Here is a 21,542-nt window from a genome sequence, read left to right as displayed (position 1 = left end):
GCGTAACGATTGTAAACAAATGCGTAACGATTGTAAACAAAACCAAACTTTGATCCGTGAACTCCCAGCATCCCCCAAGGCGCGTGATTCAAAAGTTTTAGGCTGGTAGGCCTATAAGTATTTTTCCGCGAATTTTTTTTAAAAAAACTTTTGTAAGTTGACGTAAAATACGTCCAGTCGGCACACGGGAGACAAAAAATGTCGACGTAAAATACGTCCAGTCGGCGTAAGAGGGTTAACAACTTGCTAGTAGAAAAACAAACTGGGCTTTTGGCCGAGTTGTTGCTTTTTTACTCTGAAAGTGGGCAGGGTCTGCCACCTACATAAACAAAAGGCTATTGCTACTGCAAATCTCAAAATTTAAGTTGCCGTCAAGTAGAAACTCTTAGTTAAGTAATTACCAGGTAAGTTATTGATATAAAACCATAATGTTATCAGTCAACCACAAACAGAACTCACCCAGCTACCACCACTTCCAGCTGTCCATCATTGTCTACATCAGTGACTGCAACACCATAGTTCAACTGCACTGGATTACTTTCTGGAGAAGACCTGAATGGAAAGAAAGCTGTTATAATCACAAATAAATGGACGAAAAACCACAATATCTTCTAACAAAATTAGCTAAATTTCAAGAAAAATGCAAGGTGTGTATATTCCTAAAAAAAAATATCAATACTACAAACTTATATAAAAACACCAAAACGCACAAAAACCGCACTGATTATGAGAAGCAATGTGTTGAGAAGATGTTCCTTTGAAAAATAGGTTTAAAACTGCATCTATAAAAGGTTAGCAAACAAGTCCTCGCTTATTGGCGGCATTGGTTAACAGTGTTTTAATTTTACAATGCTTGACTAACGATGTTGTTTACCAGATTTTCTGTTACAGTAAGCGATTTTCAGTGTCAGTAAGCAGTTTATTGGCGACACTAAGTGGTTTACCGGCATCAGTAAGCAGTTTATTGGCATTGGTGAGTGGTTAACGGTGCTGTTAAGCAGTTCATTGTGCTTATGATGTTGGAAATGTTATTTATATTACTATTGATAATTTTGGTTATCGGCGTTTGCCTGGGAATGGAACACCCGACACCCCCTGTTAACTGGATGAATGAAAATAATAAATGCATTGTTAAAAAAAAACTGGCATAAATTGCATTCTGGGAAGATCAACAATGTTGACTCAACAACAGTTATACAGAAGGAAAAGAAAAGCATATGCTGTTCCATTACACAGGAATAAGCCACACACTGCAGAGTCTTCTCAATCTTGATTAGGATATATGCAGTTTTCATGGTTATGGATAAAGACTAAGGTTAAAGAGGATGTGACAGAACAATTTACAAGCAAATTGAAATAAAGAATGGATTACCTGAAGACACTGTTTGTGATGTCTTGAAACATACCACTGGAGGGAGTAACCAATGGAGTCATCAAAAGACATGTTGCAAAAGTGTAAGCTACCAAGTCTTTCATATTCCTCATTGTAAAGTTATTCTGACCTGTAAAAAAGGATAAAAATAAATGTCACCATACAAAAAATACTTTCCAACAAATTACATAAGCACAAGCTATATACTCTGAAATTCTGACAATGTCAGCTCGTTTGTAACATGACAAATTTTCTAAGACAATTTGTATTTTTCATAGCTACAAACCTGAGGTCTTAATAGGATAATTTCTAGTGCCTAACTGGATCCAGTTAAAAAACAAATGAAAGCAAGGAATCTTGTGATATCTGGCAACGCATGCATAGATCGGGTGAAGAACCACTCACCTACGCCACCGCGTCAAGTCTTTTCCAACTCAGGATGTCTTAACAATCAGAGGGGCGGCTAGAGGTGGGCAGTATTATGTTAAGACCTCAGGTTTGTAGCTATGAAAAATACAATTTGTCTTAGAAAATTTGTCATTTGTTCATACGTGAACAAACCTTCAGTCTTAACAATAGGATAGACTCATACTTGGAGGGAGGTACAAGACATTCTAAACCTGTTGGGGGCCTACCCACCAGTCCAGTTTCCAGAAGAAATAACTTCTGGAGAGGGACTGAAGCCCGTTGAGAAGCTAAACAAATTGATATCTAACCACTCAGACCCCGAGTGACGTACAATGATATATGGGAGAACCATTGTATAGGGAACCAAAGAGAAACTTTGACTGTCCAATAGCAAACCAATACACCAGGGTTTGTACTACTATGGTACCATCTAATCCATGTCTTCAATATGTCTTACAGGCTAGGTGTCCAGCCCTGAGAAAAATTAGGTTTGGTAACTTTAACCAGTTCAATTTAATGTTCATCAAATATAAAGAACAGAATATGTAGTAGAATATAAAATTTAGCTTGAAGGCAAAGTGCTGGGACCTATGAGGTCATTCAGTGTTGAAATGGAAACTGACAGCAAAAAGGTTTTAAAGGTGTAACAGGAGGAAAACCTCTCTGTTGCACCATGAATCAATTGTTAGGAGAGGGCAGAAAGTAAGATGGAAGAAATTGAATATGAAAGCAGGTGCAGAAAAAGGAAAGAAAGGGATTCCAGCTAGGGGTCGAAGGGGCGCCTACTACCTCGTACAGGAGGACAACTCCTTTTACTCCATCATAATCTTCCTCGATTCCAGTTCAGGGATCCAAGCAAATAAATAATTGCAAATTAGTTTAGATCACTCATGCTTTGGTACCTTAATGAAGGAAAAGGAACACAGTTTTCCCACCTATAAATAAGTGAAAATATGAAGAAAAGCCTTAATTGCCATAGCATTAATTATAAATTTGGTAAGATTTCAGTTTCTGTATACGTATAATTGAAGATGAAGAATTTCTTTTTTTGTACCTCTACCATTGGTTGGTAAACTAAAGAATAAATCTCAATTTCTGGGCTCAGTTCGTGTCGCTGCGCGAAATATCCTTTAATCCATTATTTCTAAGGTAAATGTACTAACACATACCAGAGAATAAATAAAATAAAGAAAAGGTCAGTACTACTGACTCGCTCACCCTCCAAGAGGGTGTCGGTATGAACACTATGGCGAGTGAGACCACTACCACGAACCACTTGCCAATAGAAATCTCCCACTACAAAACCCCCACTAGAGGGAGCCGAACCAACCAAGAGTAGGCCAGCAACTCACTACTACTCCATCCCATGCTGCCGACTGCTGCGCCTCTGGTGGCCATCCTTTTCAGTTAGCGCACCGCTACACACATGCCCTTTTTTGCTCTGTGTTTTTTGTGCCCCTATCTTGGATTTATCAGTCATGGAGCGTACAGCCATCGCAGCAGCTAAGTTAAGTAATCAGTTGTTATTGCTATTGAGTTTTTTCCGCCCTTGAGTCAGTATTTGCCGTTTTTTAGGTATAAATACGGGCTCTTGGTCGGAAGCATGGCAGCATGGTTCTGCCTCGTGGCGGGTTCGTTCTTGGTCTTCCATACCCAGAACCTTCCCTTATTTCCTTACGCTCTATTGTTAGTTATCTATTTTATGTTAGGGGTCCAGCCTACTGGTTTTATGTCATGCATGCATGTCTTCTTCACCTTGCGTAGGCCATCTTCCATCCAGACCCTAGCCACAGCTCTTAGTATCGGCCCGGCTAGCTTTGAGTGGTAGACTTTCTTTCGGGTTAGTCGTACACTCCTGGATTTTTTCTCCTACTGATTTATTTTCTTTCTTTACGTTAAGTGATTTTGGTTATTTATATTTTAGGTTAGCCTACGGCGTCTGGCATTTCACGTAGCCTAGGTTATGTATTATTGGTATCCACCACTATTGCTTCCGCTCTTCAGTTCGGTTGCTTCTCTATAGCATCTCTCTGATTAGTTGGTTGCTTTATCCTAGGCTATATTGTGTCATTGTATTGCATGTTACCGCTCCGTGGTCACTACGTGATCACGGAGCAGCCAGGCGCCTGTCCAGTCACCTTTCCCTCCTCCCGCTCTTCCATAGGGCCGGGGGGGAGGGTTGGTCTGTCCTCGCTCGCTCCACATACCCGTGCCTGCCTCCCTCTCTCCCTAGGCGGAGGGAGTAGGGGGGGTGGCTTGGACAGACCCCAGACTGGACCCGACCTCTCTCTGGCTTCACGGCGCGCTCGGATGGACTAAGGGGGGGGGACTGGCCTTCCTTCCCCCCCTCCGTCGTTACTCTGTCGCTCCGTTGCTAGCTCGAGTCTGTTTCGCCCTCTCGCCCTTTCCCAGCTTACTGGTGCTCTTTCTTTACGTTTACCGGAAGCTCCAGGCATCCACGTGGAAAGGTGCTAGTTCACCCTGGCGGGCGGACTGCAGGCGTACAGTTGGTCTTTCCTAACCACCCCGTCGCGCTGATATCGCGACACGAACACCGCCGCGCACCGGATTTATTCCGGTACGTTCTATGGCTTTAGGTTTAAGTATTTAGTATTTATTTAAACTATAGTAAGTTTAATTAAGCTACCTTAAGCCAAATCCCTCCGTTACCTACACACCGGATCTCTCCGGGGTCCTAGCCTATTCAGGCGGTAAGGGAGGGGTTATGCCCAAAATTTTTTCGCGCTCCGGCATGCAGCGGAGTTCTTTTAGCCTCTAGCCTGTAAGTGATATCTTTTAGGATGCTCATGTATCTTTTCACTTACAGACCACCAACTGTGAGCATCCAGGATGCAATGCCATGCTCCAGGACCCCTGTGGGCATGAAGTCTGCAGATCCCATGCTCCATGCGCGACTCCGCACGGGAATCTTCAAGTCTGGTTTCACGAGACCTGCACTATTTGCTACGGATCTGGTGAGCCAGCTCGTAGACGGGGGTAACGTATTCCCAACTCCGTTCGCTAATCCCTACAAGGTTATAGCTCTTAAGTTTAATTTTAATCTCTTATTTTAAACTTAAGCTTGTTTTATATGGGATCTCGCATCCCCTATGTTTTTAGTCTAAACCTACTACTTAAGTTTTAATCTTAAGTTTAAACTTAAAACTAACAAATACCCTCTCTTCCAGGCTCCCGCTGTTAGAGACACCGCCCATGGCAACCCTGAGGGCTTGGGTCGGCGGTTTTGGCAAGAACGCCGCCAAGGGACAGCCCTACATTCTTGAGAAGAGGTTGGCTGTCCTGATCTTCCCGCGGCGGCAACGTCAACGGGTTACGTCGACCGGCAGAGGCAGCCCGACTATGGCGGCGATTCAACAACAGCTCGCCGCTTCGTTGAGTGAACCAGGCCAGGACATCTCGTCGGAAGTCGCGATACTGGATCTGAATATTGAACCAATGGTAGGTGTTGACGACCTGTTGGTCGAGGTAGGTACGTTGGACGCCCAAGGGCTTCCCTTGGGCGCCACTGGGTCTTCTACTCCTGCTAACTCTCCAGCTTCCTTCCAAGGCTTTACAGGAGCTGAGCTCCTTTATACTTCTCCTGATGCTTCCGTAAGACCTAAGGTCAAAGGACAGACGGTTGTGAAAACCCTAAGTAAGACGTCGTCGTCGTCCAAAAAGACGTCGTCGGCGTCAACATCTCGCAAGTCTCCGGCTACGAACCCCGGAGCAGAGAGGTCTAGAGCTTCTGGGTCCGGCTCCAAATCCTCAAGGAGTAGGTCTTCCAAGGAGAGATCACATACTCCGGCGGAGTCAGCCGTTTCTCCTCCTCCCCTTGGTACCTGTTCAGAGTTACCCAACCACCTCCGCAGCAGCTCCGGCTTTGGATCCCAATGCTGGTCTGTTACAACACATGGGGGATTTGGTCGGTTCTCTCAAAACAGTATGGAGCAGATGTTCTCCCGGTTGTCCGACAGGATCACCTCCCAGGATAACATCATCGCCGAACTTAGCCAGGCTCCTCTAGCTACTCCCCCACCTTTCGGCACAGGTATAGCTCAGCTTCCACCTCATGACTCTCTGCCTCCGTTCTCTATGAACAACCCCTGGAGGGTGGCGTCATACGCCCCCTTCCAGGACGGGCTTATTTCTATTCCGGAGTGTGGAGCTCGAAGGATGAGGACTTCGAGTTCTACCCGGAGGGTCTACAGCCGCCGTTCATTGGCTACGCCAGACTCACTGACGCAGCCATGACGCGAGATGACAAGGCGTCCCTAAAGGAGACAGTCGTCTATTCATCCACGGTGACCAGGTCTCAAAGAGAATGGCTCAGGTGGCTTAGAGGACATGGATTGTTCAAACACGAAGATTCAACCCTTTAAGAGTCCCTTCACCATTTTCACAATGGAAGACGGAACTCCGCTTCCCCTTCCTTACCAAAAATCGCTACGGTCACTATACCCAGCGGCCCAAAAGGGGGAGTCGTTACCACAGCTAAAGGAAGCGGACCCCACATCTCCTTTACTTCCCTCAACCGGAGAATTGTGGGAAGACCTGCCCAACACTTTTTCGGCGGGCAAACTCAAACCAGACTGTGCTATGGATCAGTTTGGTGAGAAGCTGCCTAGACTTCCGGACAGCCTCATTCAGGCGGAGTTTGAGGACAAGTCTAGGCTAGCAGGTCATTAACACCATGGCCATGACAGAAGTGGCTACATTGCTTACGGTTCCGAGCCACTCTTTAAGCTTATCACCAAGTCACTGACTCAAACGGTACAGTCTGACATGTTTGAGTTCGCCACAGCCAGAACGAATTGTCGGAAGCATGTCCTCCAAGAAGCAACTATTCGGCATGCAACCGAATAAGTTGCTTTCATCAAGCATCTGGGGAGCAGACCTCTTCCCCGATGCAATGGTAAAGGAGGTCCAGGCGGACGGAAGCTACAAGGCTTAACCAAAGCCTTAAGGATCGTTGGGGTCTCACTGCAAAGAGACGCCAAGACCAAGCAGTGAGGGGTAAGGCTCAGAGGAAACCCAGACGTTTCCAGCCTTACCAAAAGAAACAACAACGCTTTGCCCAGCCTGTTTCGGCTGTTCCGTTGGTGCAGGCGGCCCAACCCTCTACCTCCAAGGCCCAATCACAGCCTATCTATGTGATTTCCCCCCAGCCTCAACCTTCCACCTCTTACGCTGTCTCCCCAGCCTTCAACCAGGTGTTCGAAGGCCAGGCCTTTCAGCAGTATGACCGCTCGGGTAGGGGAGGCAGAGGTAAGCGATCCTTTCGTCAGAGAGGATCAGGAAGGTCCCTTAATAGAGGAAAACACTTCCGGGGAGGCCGCGGAGGTTACCAGCAACAATGAGAACTTCCAGGTAGGAGGGAGGCTGTTTCTCTTCCGCCATCGGTGGAGATTCAGCAAATGGGCACAAAGTATTGTGTCGAAAGGCCTGGGTTGGAGTTGGGTTGTGCGAATCCGCCCCCCCCCACCCAGACCTTTCCTTCAACTTCCATCCAAAGAATTGACGGAGTATGCGGAGGACCTCCTTCAGAAAGGAGCAATAGCGAGAGTCAACAGATTAAAGTTTCAAGGGCACTTGTTCAGCGTTCCAAAGAAAGGCTCACAAAAAAGAAGGGTAATCTTAAGACTTTGTTGTCCCGTTTAAACTTGGCCATTCGCTGCGACAAGTTCAAGATGCTCACCATCTCGCAGGTGCGGACCTTACTTCCCCGTGGGGCCGTCACCACCTCTATCGATCTTACAGACGCATACTATCATATCCCTATTGCAAGACACTTTCGCCCTTATATGGGCTTCAAGATAGGAGATCAGGCATTCTCCTTCAAGGTAGTTCCCTTCGGTCTGAACGTGGCACCCAGGGTGTTCACGAAGTTGGCGGAAGTGGTCGTCCAACAACTAAGGTCGCAAGGGATCATGGTAGTAGCGTATCTCGACGATTGGTTAATTTGGGCTCCAACAGTCGAGGAATGTCACAAAGCAACACTGAAAGTAATCCAGTTCCTGGAATATCTATGTTCAAGATAAACAGGACAAAATCGAGACTCACTCCGGAGTCAAACTTTCAGTGGCTGGGCATTCAATGGAATCTATCCTCCCATACTCTGTCGATTCCATCAGCCAAGAGAAAAGAAATAGCGAAAGTCAGTAAAGCAATTTCTAGGACACAAACTTTGCTTCAAGGAGAACCCAGGAAAGGATCTGGGTTCACTCCAATTTGCATCAGTGACAAACATCTTGATGAAAGCCAAACTGAAAGACCTAACCAGAATCTGGAGCTCACGAGCAAATGTCAGGTGCAGGGACAAATTGTCTTCAGTCCCACAGATTCTGCGGAATCGTCTACGCCCTTGGCAAAAGTCAAGAACCTGTCAATATCAGTACCCCTTCAGTTTCCTCCTCCGGATTACCATCCACACGGACGCTTCATTAAGCGGCTGGGGAGGATATTCTCAGTTCAAGAATGTTCAAGGAACCTGGTCACCCCAGTTCCGTCAGCTTCACATAAATGTACTGGAAGCAATGGCAGTGTTCTTGACTCTAAAAAGGTTACGTCCGCCAAAGAACTCCCACATAAAGCTAGTTTAGACCAGCGCAGTGGTGGTAGTCCATTGTGTAAACAGGGGAGGCTCCAAGTTCACGACATCTGAATCATGTCATGGTAGCCATCTTCTCCCTGGCGGACAAGTTCAGTTGGCACCTCTCCTCCACCCATATAGCTGGAGTGAGAAACGTCATAGCAGATGCTCTATCCCGATCAGTTCCTCTGGAGTCGGAATGGTCACTGGACAACAGTTCGTTCCAATGGATTCTCCGGAGGGTTCCAGGTCTACAAGTGGATTTATTCGCATCCCAAGCGAACCACAAACTCCCATGTTATGTGGCCCCCAACCTGGACCCTCCTGGCCTATGCCACGGACGCCCTGTCCATAGACTGGAACAACTGGGAGAAGATTTATGTCTTTCCTCCAGTGAATCTTCTCCTGAAGGTACTGAACAAACTCAGGACGTTCAAGGGTCAAGTAGCTCTAGTAGCCCCAGACTGGCCGAAGAGCAATTGGTACCCTCTCATTCTGGAACTGGGTCTTTGCCCTCTTCGAATTCCCAATCCCAGGCTCTCCCAGTTAGTACAAACGAAGGACTGTGTTCGCTTCCTCAGGAATTCTCAAAACCCTAACTTTATGGACTTCATGAAGTTCGCGGCTAAAAGAGACGCGAATATTGATCCTCGAAATATTCTTTTCTTGGAATCTGATAAGAGAGATTCAACTTTGAGACAGTATGATGCTGCAGTCAAAAAGTTGGCATCCTTCCTGAGAGAATCAGATATTAGAATCATGACAATCCAATTCAGCTATATCCTTTTTCAGATCTTTATTTGAAAAAGGCTTAAGCAGCTAGCAACTATTACGACAAACAAGTCGGCCTTGAAAAAGATTTTTCAACTCGGGTTTCAGCATAGACTTGACACTCTTACTTCTCGTCTATTCCCAAGGCTTGTGCTAGACTTAGACCTTCAGTGAGGCCTACGTCAGTGTCGTGGTTCTTAAATGATGTTCTTAAGCTGGCTTCAGAAAACAGATAATACATCATGTTCATTTATAATGCTCTTGAGAAAGACTCTATTTTGTAAGCTTGGCTTCAGGAGCTAGAATTTCGAACTGTCGGCGTTATCCAGAGATCCCAATCATATAGAATTTCTTCCACAGGGGAAGTTCTACTTTCTCCGGAACGTACTTTTATAGCAAAGAATGAGGATCCTTTGATGAGGTGGGAACCATGGAAGGTTGTACCCCTTCCACAAGATGTCTCTCTTTGTCCAGTATCGACCTTACGAGCCTTTCTGTCCAGGACATCCTCATCCTCTTCGGGTCCCCTCTTTATGAGAGAAAAAAGGTGGTACTTTATCTACTAAAGGTATTAGGCAACAAATCCTGTACTTTATTAAGCAAGCCAACCCTGATTCCTTCCCTAAAGTACATGATGTCAGGCAGTTGCCACCTCAATTAACTATTTCCAAACACATGAATTTCGATGATTTAAAAAAGTATACCGGATGGAAATCGCCGACAGTATTTAAGCGTCATTACTTAAGTCCTTGGAAGCTCTGAATTTTTCAGCAGTTGCGGCGGGTAACATAGTTTCCCCCGACTCTGCTTAATCTTTAGTAGAAGATCCAGTTCTCCTTTCTACCTATCTCACCCAACAGTTTGTCTATACCTGCCATGTTCATCTACGTTTACCTTGAGTCTTAGCTGCTCTTATGATGGTACAGTGGGTGCCCCTTATTTTTTGCTAGGGTCACTCACAATTGATTGTATATAAGATCTCTTTGATGTGGTCCCCTATTTTTATGCTAGGGTGACACATCTCATTTACAATGGTTACGGGTTTGTATACTAAGTCATATACATTTCTTTATTATATTATTGTCGAAGTTTGTTCTATTCAATTTATTATTATAATTGCTTTAATTACTTTGTACATATTAACTATACACAGATGTTAAGCTCAAACTATATTCCATGTAAGCCCTGTATATAAAATGTTAAATTTAAGTTAATTTTAAGAAATATTATTAACTTTAAGTTAATTTTTAAGTAATATTTCTATTCGTGTCATTGTGTATATGTATATTTATTAGCAATTATATTTCTTCATTTTATTTATCTTTTATTGAGACCTTTTTTTGTCTGTTTTATTTGTTCTTTACAATCTTGTTGCTATTTCTCTGGTACGATTTCGCGCAGCGACACGAACTGAGCCCAGAAAAGGGATTTTGACGTAAGGAAAAAATCTATTTTCTGGCGATTGGTTCGTGTCGCCAGCGAAATCCCACCCTTTAGCCCATCCCAACGCTCAAGATTGTCTGCTAACTCAGGATGGCCACCAGAGGCGCAGCAGTCGGCAGCATGGGATGGAGTAGTAGTAGTTGCTGCCCACTCTGTGGGTCGGCTCCCCTCTAGTGGGGTTTTGTTTTGTAGAGGGATTTCTATTGGCAAGTGGTTCGTGGTAGTGGTCTCACTCGCCATAGTGTTCATACCGACACCCTCTTGGAGGGTGAGCGAGTCAGTAGTACTGAACCTTTTCTTTATTTTATTTATTCTCTGGTATGTGTTAGTACATTTACCTTAGAAATAATGGATTAAAGGATATTCGCGCAGCGACACGAACCAATCGCCCAGAAATAGATTTTCCTTACGTCAAAATCCCTTTCTTAGCCATTATAATTTTGGTTAACGACAAAGTTTATCCTTTAAGTTTTCCAATAGAAGTACATAGTACTTGAAAGATAAACTACTGTATACTACTAACCACTTCATGTTTTTCTAATGAAATTATGTACATGAAAAGTTGAAAAATAGCAAGATTAGAAATAAATGCAAATACTAGTTAAGAGCTGAGAAATGTAAGCCTTATGATAACTGCCAAAATGTAAAATAAAAGTTCCGGTTCCAGTCGGTTATTTCCTGATAGTTCCAGCTGGAACCAGAACTTGCTAAAATTTGAGATTCCGGCCAGAATCAACTCTAATTAATAACTCTGATTTTGAAATAATTGTACATGTAACCCAGTTTGATGCAGTTTTAATTACCAAAACTTAATACAAAATACTTACACAATGTCCACTGTAATGGTCCACTCCTTAACTAAATTACCCTATTCAGCTGTATCATCTTCTGAATAGCAAAAATGGGTTTTATCCACCTATACAGTAAAATAAACTAATTAAAAACTAACCTAGCATAAGCCTACATTGTCTTATCCCAATGGGGAAAGAAAAAAAATTAAAAAAGGAGATAAAATACCCTAGGTTAAGAAAAAGTATTTTTTTATACTACTGTCCTATTAAACTACCCTCCTAATAATTAGCTAACAACAGTTTAGGCTGCATAGGCTATCTAGAGCAGGAAGAGAGAAGAATGAAAAGGAGGAAGAGAAGCCAGTCACTCCCTCATTCACACCTAGATTCGCATGGTTACACAAAGGCGAGATGCAACCTTGTCCAGTTAGAGGAGTGGGGTGAGCTACACAACTTGTTGAGCAGCTACCATGGGTCCCAAGGAAAAAAAGTGTCCAAGGACCCATGGGCTATATCCCAAATAGAAAGAAGTGAAGGTTGTCTGGTTGGCCCCAACCCCTGCCTTCAATGCCTGTGGAGGATTACTCTTTCTTGATCACCTCATGAAGCCAAAAAGAAATAGCATTCTTGGACACTTCTTTCTTGGTCACCCGGGTGCTAACGAAGAGGCGTCGACATTCAGGCCAGAGATGACAAGTTCTTTTCAGATAGCGCCATAGTACTTTTAACAGGACAAAGTAGCATCTTGTCTGGATTATTACCACAGAAGTCCTCTCAGGAGGGGATCGTAAAGGACTCGAATATAGTGTCAGGGACTCATGAATTCTGAGTCTTCGCTATGAAATCCAGGATAAAATTGAGCGCAACTAATCGCCATCCCCTCGAGTGTTTAACATTAAAAGAGAGACCATGAGGCTCACCTAATCTCTTCCCCGATGCCAGGGCCAGCAAAAAGACGGTCTTGAGGGTCAGATCCCTGTCTGAAGACTCTCGCAGAGACTCGTAAGGCTTACGAGTCAGACTCTTTAAGACGAGAGTCACGTCCCACTCAGGAGGCGTGAGTTCCCTGAGAGGGCAAGATCTCTCGAAACTCCTCATAAGGAGACAAATCTCCATGGAAGTGGATATATCCACTCCTCGCAGTTTCAGGACTAGGCCCAAGGCAGACCTATAGCCCTTAACTGTGGATACAGATAGGAGCTTCTCTAGGCAAAGAAAGAATGGGAAATCTGCAATCTGCTAAAGAGTGGGTCTAAGTGGAGAGACCCCATCTACGACACCAACCACAGAAGACGACCCACTCTGCCTGGTACACTGCTGCAGAGGAGTGTCTAAGGTATCCTGCCATCTCTGTTGCTGCTCTGTGAGAAAAGCCTCTCGCTTGCAGGAGATGGTGGATAACCTCCAGCTGTGAAGACACACGGACTGTAATGCTGAGTGGTACTGCTCTATGCGTGGCTGACATAGAAGATTGTGCCACAGGGGAATCTCTCGTGGGGCCTCGGAGAGAAGAGCCAATAGATCAGGATACCAAATGGCCAGAGTGGGAGCCACCAGGATGATCCGAAGATTCTGGGTGATCAGAACCCTGCTGACCAACTTTCAAAGCAGGCATAAACATCACAATCTAGAGGTAAGAAGGATGTGCGAGTGACTGGCCTCTCCGCCTTCCCCTCCTTGTCCTTCTACTCCTCTTCCTTCAGATTGAGGATAGGACTCAAACTTACATTGGCTGGTCGGGCAATTGATGCGGTAAGCTTGCACATGGAGCTTCCTTTCTATTTTTCTTATCAGAATCATAGAAACAATCCCGTTCCTTCCTCCAGCAAGGGGAGGAAGGAGACTGGCAATAATGCAAACCTTTCCCAGAACTTTGCATTATTGCCTCAAACTCTAAATATTCTTCCCAGCCCTTTTTCGGATGAATTACAACTCCTCACTCATTTTGAAAGGGCCCAGAAGTCTGACTCTTGATCATGCAACTCCTACACCCCGATCAAGTTGTCAGAGGCAGGGCACTCCTCCTCTTCCTCACGACCAAGAGGAACAGCCCAGGTGTGTAGAACTCAAGTCAGTTCTAGAGGCTCATTCACATCCCTCCCACCAATCAGTGAGTCATCCTTATGTAAAGGACCGAGGGTTTGCATGTCATGTAGGAACAAATCACAAATTTTGAAAGTAAATTGTATTTTTCCTAAATACAAACCTGAGGTCCTTTACATTAATGCCCACCTTATGCCACCCCTCATTCTGAAACCTGGGACGAAAGGCAAAGTGGAGTGTGTATATCCAGGCAAGCAGGCCTATCCACCTACCAGATGGTAGTATAGGTGGATAGGCCTGCCTGCCCAGATATACACACTCCACTTTGCCTTTCGGCCCAGGTTTCAGATTGAAGGGTGGCAATAAGGTGGGAATTAATGTAAAGGACCACAGGTTTTGTTATAGTTAGGAAAAATACAATTTACTTTCAAAAACATAAGTGAATTTGTTCCCCTACACTATATGCAAACCCTCGGTCCTTTACATAAGGAAGACTCACTGATTGGTGGGAGGGAGGGTGTGAATGAGCCTCTAGAACTGACTGAGTTCTACACCTGGGCTGTGCCTCCTGCATAAGAACGAGGAGTGCCCTTTGCCTCTGACAACTTGATCAGGGTATATAGGCCATTTATTAACATCACAATCTAGAGGTAAGAAGGATGCGAGAGTGACTGGCCTCTCCACCTTCTCCTCCTCGTCCTTCTACTCCTCTTCCTTCAGGTTGAGGATAGGACTTGAACTTACATTGGCTGGTCGGGCGATTGATGCGGTAAGCTTGCCCATGGAGCTTCCTTTCTATTTTTCTTATCAGAATCATAGAAGCAATCCTGCAAGGGGAGGAAGGAGGCCTGCAGTAATGCAAACTCTTCCTAGAACGTTGCATTATTCCTCCGACTCTAAATTTTCTTTCCCAGCCCTTTTCCAGATGAGTTACGATTCCTCACTCATTTTGAAAGGGCCCAGAAGTCTGACTCTTGATCATGCAACTCCTATATACGCCGATCAAGTTGTCAGAGGCAGGGCACTCCTTGTTCCTACAACCAAGAGGAATAGCCCAGGTGTGTAATACTCCAGTCAGTTCTAGAGGACTCATTCACATTCCTAACCCACCAATCAGTGAGTCTTCCTTATGTAAAGGATCGAGGGTTTGCATATTGTGTAGGAACAAATCACAATTTTTGAAAGTAAACTATTTTTCCTAACTATACAAACCTGAAGTCCTTACATTAATGCCCACTCATACCACCCCTAAATCTGAAACCTGGGCCGAAAGGCAAAGTGGAGTGTGTATATCCGGGCAGCAAGAAAAATACAATTTACTTTCAAAAATTGTGATTTGTTCCTACACAATATGCAAATCCTTGGACCTTTACATAAGGAGACTCAATGATTGGTGGGAGGAATGTGAGTGAGCCTCTAAACTGACTGGAGTATTACACACCTGGGCTATCCTCTTGGTCGTAAGAACGAGGAGGAGTGCCCTGCCTCTGACAATTTGATCAGGGTATAGGAGTTGCATGATCAAGAGTCAGACTTCTGGGCCTTTTCAAAATGAGTGAGGAATCGTAACTCATCTGAAAAAGGGCTGGGAAGAATATTTAGAGTTTGAGGCAATAATGCAAAGTTCTGGGAAGGGTTTGGCATTATTGCCGGCCTCCTTCCTCCCCTTGCTGAAGGAAGGAGTGGGATTGCTTTTATAATTCTAAAAAGAAAAATAGAAAGGAAGCTCCATGTGCAAGCTTACCGCATCAATTGCCCGACCAGCCAATGTAAGTTCAAGTCCTATCCTCAACCTAAAGGAAGAGGAGTAGAAGGACGAGGAGGGGAAGGTGGAGAGGCCAGTCACTCTCGCATCCTTCTTACCTCTAGAACCGCATACCATAGGCGAGATGCAACTTGTCCTCTTGAAGGAGTCAGGTAAGCCAACACAACCTGTGAGCATCCATTACCAGTCCAAGGGCAGACCCGAAGGAAGAAAGATATAAATATGGTCGCGATGAGACCTCATCTATCTTCCGATCCGACATATTCTTGGGAGTGTTGAAATGTATCCAGCCACTGGACGTATCGAATGTGGACGTACATCTTCACAGTTGAATCGAGAGACATAAACTCTCATGATTCTGATCATAGAAAAAGTCCCGTCGGTGACAACAACCAGTGGAGACGGCTCTAATCCCTGTTGTTTTACAGAGGACTGAAAAAGTTATTCCGCCATTTCATTGTTGCTTGGCGAGAAAGTCGGAGCTTGTAATGAAGGCAGAGAGTCTTTCAGTAATGAAAACAGGGGTTGTACTGCCTGAAGAACTGCTTCTTGTGGGTTGGATCAGGGAGGAAGTTTCTATTTACTTTGGAAGCAGAGCTCGTCAGGCGGGGAACAGGCGAAGTCTTCCGTTATTCATTTACAATTTGGTGTGAACAAAGAATAATTGAACATCTTACTAATTAGGAAATGTATAATGTCATGGGTGTCAAAATGACCCCATTTAACTAAAAGGAGAGAACTCCTATCTGACAGCTTGACCTACCTTTGTTGATTCTCATCGCTTGCCTGCCTTCCCTGTAGCTAGCTGAAAGTCAATCAATTAATCTTAGGCGAATTCAAACTCTCACTATACGAAAATATAATTGCCAATTCGTTTATGTTTACCCTTCAAACTTGGGATAAGACTTACACAAAACCATGGAAATAAGTGAATTTAGCAAATCTGTTCTTAATATATATACAAATATTATAGCAATTTTAACATAATTGCATTACTATTACATCTAGAATTCATGGAAGCAGTTTGTAAAGGCATCGGTGTATGATTCAAGTTCCACTAAATTGGTAACGATGTCTTGCAACTCCTAGCACGCATTAAAGGTTACATTTGTTTCAGCCATACAATTATCAAAAATCAAAAACAAATTATTTCAGCTATACAATTATCAAAAATAAAAAAATGTCAAAATAGTAATATAGACTTAAATAAATGAAAAGTGCTAGCACAAAAGTACATATTTTTTGTCATAAACAATTCACTAAACCGTTGTCTGCTCAACTCGTGGATTCTGGCTGCCAGACATACAAGCCTGAAAAATTATTCCTATCTTAAGTGAAATTTGGAGTGAATCAAGAATGAAATATATATAATTACAATCAAATAAGCACTGTGGAGTTTCAGTTGTGATGACAGTTAGGATAAAATCACTGATTACTAGGTAAAAATGCATTTCAGTTCAAACCATGGCCCCAGGAATAAGACATCTCATACTTTCACTAATATAGGCAACAAATTGTTGTTTTATTGTGCTGATTACAACTACAATCTTGAGTAACATTGACTGTAAAACTGACTGGCACTCACAACCATACCACGCTATATTGGATTAAAAAAACTGCCTTGTACACATATTTTAAGAAGACTTCACTTGCTTATTCGACTTTGTATGGCGGTTTCATTTATCTCATTTTATTGACAAAACTTCAATCTTTTGAATAGCATGCTTAAATATTGAATTGAATTGTTGTTTCACCAATTAAATATCAAATGAAGAAGTGGCCAATTTTTCCGTGAAAATGAAAGCACAGCGGTGTTTTACTACCGCCATCTTGAATTGATGAGAAGGCCTAAGACACCCGACCGAGCATGAGTCATCACCAGATGTCTGAGTCTGGCCATGCATTTCATTAAAAACTTGTATTTTGGTGGCCATTCATCAGTTATTTGCAGAATATATAATATTACTATGTAACCTAATAATGTTTTATAGTCTTTTACATCATCAGTATCCTCTTGACCTGGTTAATATGATTAAATATGAAGGGAAATCAGTGCAGAAACAGTAATGAGAACAAAAAATTTGTTCATGAAACTTACCTGTCAGATATATATATAGCTGTATTCTCTGACGTCCGACAGAATTTCAAAACAAAACTCCCGGCACACGCAGTGGGCGGCCAGGTGGTTAGTACCCATTCCCCCCGCTGGGAGGCGGATATCAGGAACCATTCCCATTTTCTATTCAGATTTTTCTCTGTCGCCGGTCGGTTAAAATGTTATTGTTATAATACAATTAAGTTTGTTCATACTTACCTGGCAGTATATATATAGCTGTATTTTCCGAAGTCCGACAGAATTTCAAAATTCGCGGCACACGCAGTGGGCGGCCAGGTGGTAGTACCCATTCCCGCCGCTGGGAGGCGGATATCAGGAACTATTCCCATTTTCTATTCATATTTTATCAGTGCCACTGTCTCCTGAGGGGAGGTGGGTGGGCACTTTAATTATATATATCTGCCTGGTAAGTATGAACAAACTTAATTGTATTATAACAATAACATTTTGTTCATGAAACTTACCTGACAGATATATATATAGCTGAATCCCACCTTCAGATGGTGGGAAGAGGACAGAATAGGATTTTTGGGAAACTAAATTAAGTAGATGATATACATCTTGGTTCCTCACCTGTTAGCATAGCCGACTTCGTGATTACTGTCATACTTAAAGGTCTGCATTTCTGCGTTACTAGAGTTGCCAGCGAGGTAAATAGGGAGACCTGTAATGCTGGTGCGCTCTATATGATCTGTCAACGGGGGGCGGGCGTGACCACAATGTGACTAGACCATATGACCATATTTCTGAGGGCAACGAAGCTAAAAAACCACCACCTGACCTAACCTATCAAAGTTAGTTCCATAACTTCTAGGCTAAAGAAAAGGAACGCGCCTCAAGCGACCAACCCTTCAAAGTTAAAAGCACACCTATCCCTTTTCTATAGGATAGGATTCGTGTTGCTTGCTGCCCCCAATAATATATCTACGGATATGTATGGTCCTAGCGACATACAGATCTCAAATGTCGTCTCACATCCCGTCGGGAGTGTGAAGCGAACACAGAGTTGCTTCGCTAAAGCGTGGCACTCAGGATGTTACTGAGTGTCATGCCCTGTTGAAATGCTTCGGAGGCCGCGCCCTCACCTCTTGAGCATTCATATTAAGAAAAAATCTCAAATCTTTATGCAAACATAATGAATGAGGACTTCTTAAAAGAACTCCTTGACTATAATGCCAGGGTGTTCTTGGACATGAACCAGTCTGGTCTTTTACGGAACACCGCAGATTGTCCGTTGATCTCGACTTTCTATAGTTTTATCAAGATAAAACTTGAGAGACCCGACAGGGCACAGGACTCTCTAATGCCTTGCCCAATAATTTGTGCCATACCCTGGTCTCCAAGCCTTCGGGTCAGGGAATGGGACAACTGGTCGCGACCGACTGGCCATGGCCGACTGGCCGCAGCCCCAAACTGGCCGCAGCCCAACTGGCCGCAGGGGCCGACTAGCCGCAGCCCAACTGGCCATAGACGAAGAGATGAGAGAAAAAAAAATTATTTCTGTCTATCTGTCTGTCTCTGTCTCTCTCTCTCTCACACAGAAAATATTTAGATACAGTCAAATCTAAAAGACGAAGAGTATCTGAGAGGAATTGCTCATAACTTCTCTTAAGATATATAGTTATGTAGCTGTTATTTTAAGCAGTTTTTATATTCCAATAATTCCACTTTTTAATGAAATTTAACTTTTTTTTATCTTTAATTATCTTTTATTTTCTTGATTTTTTATTCAATAATTCAGCTTTTTAGTGAAATTTAACTTTTTTTATCTTTAATTATCTTTTATTTTCTTAAATTTTTTATTCCTTACCAGTAATTCAGATTTTATGTAACTTCTATGTAATTCAGCTGTGTAATAAAATTTACATTTTAAGTATTATTCTTTTCTTAGAGAAAACCTCTTTTCAAAAATGATATGCATACATGAAATAAATAGTTTATAACCATTAACAATAATTACAAAGTTCAACAATGTATTTAAAACAGGAAACAGTCCAATTGGCAAAGTATCAAGCTCTCATTTAAAAAATGAAAATAGTTTACAACCATTAATAACAATAAAAACCAGTTTTATTCGAAAGAGTTTATAACCAATAACAACAATCACAAAAATCAAAAGGGTATTTAAAAAAAAATAGATAAATAAATAAACACTAGTTTCCTTCAAAAGATAAAAAAATCTCTCTCTCTCTCTCTTACCGCTGCGGCAGTCGGCTGCGGCAGTCGTCCCCAGCGGCCAGTTGAGCTGCGGCCAGTCAGCCAGCCCGGCCAGCTGGACCACGGCCAGTCGGCCGTGGCCAGTTGTCCTAGACCCTTCGGGTCAAGGGTTAGACAGGTTTCGTTCTTATCAAGAACGGAAGGCTTAGAGGACAGACCGCATTATGTCCTTTAAAGCTAAAACCTCTGATGATGGCTAAAACCTCACTAACCCTCTTTGCCGTGGCTAGAGCGGTTAGAATGTTAGCCTTTCTGGTCACGTGTATTAAGTTCGCAGAAAGGATAGGTTCGAAAACTACGTCTAAGTTCCATGCCGGAACCTGCGATCCAGAGAATTTCAAGATCTCCCCAGACCTCAAAGATCGTGAAGCTTAGTTGTTTGACAGAACCGAATCTCTGAGCCTAGAGGCCGTCAACATATTTGCATATTCTACAATAGTTAGGACTTCTATCTTATCTCATACTTCATACGGAAAGATAGAACCATAAAGAAATTCACAGAGGTCGAGGTGGAGGAACAGTCATTTCCCTTCACTATCTCCAGAAACGGCCCCCTCCGATTGAACACTGAAATAGGCAGCAATGCTTTGCCTTGGCCAAGAGACTGCCATTAATCTTGAAGATCTTATCGCTTCTCGATAGTCTAAACGCCTTCAGACTCAGAGAGGAGAGATATTAGATACTTCACTAAGTGACGATGTGAGATTACACCGATTCTCTCGGAAGGGTCTTTGGACAATCTCGAATTACCTGACCTCTGTGAATCCCAACCTCTTAGAGGCCAACATGTGGCGACTAAAGCTAAATACTCTAGGATCATGAATAAGGGAACAACTTAAGAGGAAGCTCCTTCGTCTTCAATATTACGAAAAACTTAACGAAACCTCTTGAGGATCGTTACGTTCCGTGCCCAAGCCCATAACCAATTCTCTCTTCTTGAGCTATGAGAGAGCTGAGAAATTATCCGAGATGATTTGGGCCACTCGATCCAAACTCACCCTTCGAGGAACTGGAGAGCCGACCAATTTGGCTTCCAATTCTTTCAGACAATGTGCCAGAACATCTGTTCCTCTGTTCGGATGTCTGGCACCCTCTCGCTATCACCCGAGGTGATCCTCAAGCCGTGAGAGAAAATTAGAATTATTACAAGATCTTTGATGTTATTCCAATTTCTTCGTGAGGAAAAAATGTAGAGGTCTGAATGCTGTTTGTTTATTCAGGGGAAAAAACAAGCTTCTCCAGCGAGGAAATGGTCCCAGCAAACTCATCCATTCCCTCACTCAGCCTGCTTCCTTTCCTAAATAAGGCTGCGCTTTGCATAAGCAGGAGAGCATTATTATAGTGCTATGCCGCGGTAGATTCGTACAGAATTCTGTTACCGTGCGGCAAACCCGCACCGAACAAGTATAAGAGATACTATCTTGTTGAAATTTCTAAGTAAACGGAAGGCATGTTCATTCAAGATTACTAGAAATTTCCTCAACCCGAGGCTAAATCCATGATTGTAGGGCAGAGAGACGGTTTATTCAGCCATTCCCGCAAGGGAGAGAGACGTAACCAACCGCGCATGACACCGAGCTAGCCGGTACTGCGTAGATCACAGTTAACAGCAGCCTTGTTCATCGTCTCGCACTATCTGCCTGAGTTGCCAGCTACTCCTTTTACGAAGGGATAGGTATGAAATTATCGAGCAAAAGGAAACTCTCAAGCAGGCATATTTAAACGAAACAAAATTCGCTAAATACAGAAGCTGAGTTGGTGTTGCAGTTCAATTAGAATACTTCTCGTCTAAGTCGCAATCCGTAGAATAAAAACATATAGGATATGCGCCTACCCCTCGGACAATTCAACTGCTTAGTAGAATCCTGTCGCGAGGTTAATATACGTAGTATATTTATAGGATTCTGAACAACGATCTCCATCCTAAATTCTTTCCTTCAAGAAAACAAAATAAGGATTGGAGATCGACCACCCTTCGATCTCTATCAAAAGAGTGAAGGAGAAGTCTTCCTCGAAGGAAAGCT

General features: G+C 43.3%; 1 long non-coding RNA gene across 1 annotated transcript in view; it reads right to left on the bottom strand.

Moving 5' to 3' along the window:
* Positions 1 to 435: 435 nt before the first annotated feature.
* LOC135213670 (uncharacterized) overlaps positions 436 to 21,542 on the bottom strand; it is a 37,609-nt gene continuing 16,502 nt past the window's right edge. The window contains exons 2-3 of the long non-coding RNA XR_010314178.1: positions 1,373 to 1,502; positions 436 to 552 (exon numbers count right to left, since the gene is read on the bottom strand). This is a non-coding gene — a long non-coding RNA (uncharacterized LOC135213670). The remainder of the gene's footprint in view (positions 553 to 1,372; positions 1,503 to 21,542) is intronic.

The sequence above is a fragment of the Macrobrachium nipponense genome, chromosome 43, assembly GCF_015104395.2.
Source record: "Macrobrachium nipponense isolate FS-2020 chromosome 43, ASM1510439v2, whole genome shotgun sequence".
NCBI lineage: Eukaryota > Metazoa > Arthropoda > Malacostraca > Decapoda > Palaemonidae > Macrobrachium > Macrobrachium nipponense.
This window is presented reverse-complemented; position numbering and strand designations above follow the sequence as displayed.